This window comes from Corapipo altera, unplaced genomic scaffold, assembly GCF_003945725.1.
Source record: "Corapipo altera isolate COAL_440 unplaced genomic scaffold, ASM394572v1 60546, whole genome shotgun sequence".
In the NCBI taxonomy this organism is placed as follows: Eukaryota; Metazoa; Chordata; class Aves; order Passeriformes; family Pipridae; genus Corapipo; species Corapipo altera.
This window is the reverse complement of record NW_020885268.1, coordinates 22,985-25,335: the sequence shown is the minus strand read 5'-3', so window position 1 is coordinate 25,335 and position 2,351 is coordinate 22,985.

The following is a 2,351-nucleotide window of genomic DNA, read 5'->3' as shown; positions in this document are numbered from 1 at the left end:
TCATTCCGTGTCAAACCGAGTGTCATTCCCATTTTCCAGCTTGAAGAATAATTTAGGGAATGATTCCTCTGGGAATCTTGTGCCGTGCTTTGGGTTTAGGAGGGAAAATGTCGTTACATTCCCGGGAATTTTTGGAATTCCCTGGGATCTTCTCCATGATTTTTCCATGTGACGCCGGGGATTTTTCCATGTATTGACAAGGATTTTTCCCAGGTAATGCCAGGGATTTTTCCATGGGGATTTTTCCATGGAGGAACAGGGATTTTTTTCCATGTAGTTACAGGGAGTTTTCCATGATTTTTCCATGTAGTGACAGGGATTTTTCCATAGAAATTTTTCCCATGTAGTGCCAGGAATTTTTTTCCCTGTAGTGCCAGGGATTTTTCCACAGGGATTTTTTCCATGTAATTACCAGGGATTTTTCCATCTATTAACCAGGATTTTTCCCTGTAGTGCCAGGGATTTTCCCAGGTAATTCCAGATCTCTCCCTTCCAACTTTTCCTGCTGATTATCCCAATTACCCACAGAGAAACCGCGGATTTTCCATCCCTGGAAGTGTCTGAGTCCATCCTGGATTGATCCCGGCACATCCTTCCCTCTGGAAAACGGGGTTGGAACCACAACACCTTTCCAGCCCTTTCCACCCCAGATTCCACATTTCCATCCCACAATTCCATGTTTCCATTCCTTTCCCATTCCCTTCCCTGAGCCAGCAGCTCTCCCTCAAATCCCAGCGGGGTTTTTTATGGAATAAGGTCGGGATCAGCTTATCCCATCCGTTCCCAACTCAGACAGGGGGTTCATTAATCCCAAACTATTCCACAATTCCATGTCTCCATTCCTTTCCCACCCCCCTCCCCAAACCAGGAGCATCCCTGGCACTCCCCCTCAGATCCCAGCAGGGTTTTTTATGGAATAAGGTCGGGATCAGCTTATCCCAGCCATGCCCAGCTCAGGCAGGTGGTTCATTAATCCCAAACCATCCCACAATTCCATATTTCCATTCCCCTCCCCCCCCCGGTGCTCCCCCTCAAATCCCTGCGGAGTTTTTTATGGAATAAGGTCGGGATCAGCTTATCCCGGCCATGCCCAGCTCAGGCAGGTGGTTCATTAATCCCAAACCATTCCCTAATTCCACATCTCCAAACCATCCCACAATTCCATGTCTCCATTCCTTTCCCACCCCCCTCCCCAAGCCAGCAGCATCCCTGGCACTCCCCCTCAAATCCCAGTGGGGGTTTTTTATGGAATAAGGACGGGATCAGCTTATCCCCCCATGCCCAGCTCAGGCAGGTGGTTCATTAATCCCAAACCATCCAACAATTCCATATTTCCATTCCTTTTCCATTCCCCTCCCCTGGCATTCACCCTGAAATCCCAGCAGGGTTTTTTATGGAATAAGGTCGGGATCAGCTTATCCCAGCCATGCCCAGCTCAGGCAGGTGGTTCATTAATCCCAAACCATCCCACAATTCCACGTCTCCAAACCATCCCACAATTCCATATTTCCATTCCTTTCCCATTCTCCTTCCCCTCCCCTGGCATTCACCCCCAAATCCCAGCAGGGTTTTTTATGGAATAAAATCCGGATCAGCTTATTTCAGCCATTCCCAGCTCAGGCAGGTGGTTCATTAATCCCAAACCATTCCACAATTCCACATCTCCAAACCATCCCACAATTCCACATCTCCAAACTATTCCACAATTCCATGTCTCCATTCCTTTCCCACCCCCCTCCCCAAACCAGGAGCATCCCTGGCACTCCCCCTCAAATCCCAGTGGGGTTTTTTATGGAATAAAATCAGGATCAGCTTATCCTGTCCATTCCCAGCTCAGGCAGGTGGTTCATTAATCCCAAACCATTCCCTAATTCCACATCTCCAAACTATTCCACAATTCCATATTTCCATTCCTTTCCCATTCTCCTTCCCCTCCCCTGGCACTCACCCTCAAATCCCAGCAGGGTTTTTTATGGAATAAGGTCGGGATCAGCTTATCCCAACCATGCCCAGCTCAGGCAGGTGGTTCATTAATCCCAAACCATCCCACAATTCCATGTTTCCATTCCTTTTCCATTCCCCTCCCCTGGCACTCACCCCCAAATCCCAGCAGGGTTTTTTATGGAATAAGGTCGGGATCAGCTTATCCCGACCATGCACAGCTCAGGCAGGTGGTTCATTAATCCCAAACCATCCCACAATTCCATGTCTCCATTCCTTTCCCGTTCTCCTTCCCCTCTCCTGGCACTCTCTCAAATCCTCGTGGGGTTTTTTATGGAATAAAATCCGGATCAACTTATCCCAGCCATTCCCAGCTCAGGCAGGTGGTTCATTAATCCCAAACCATTCCC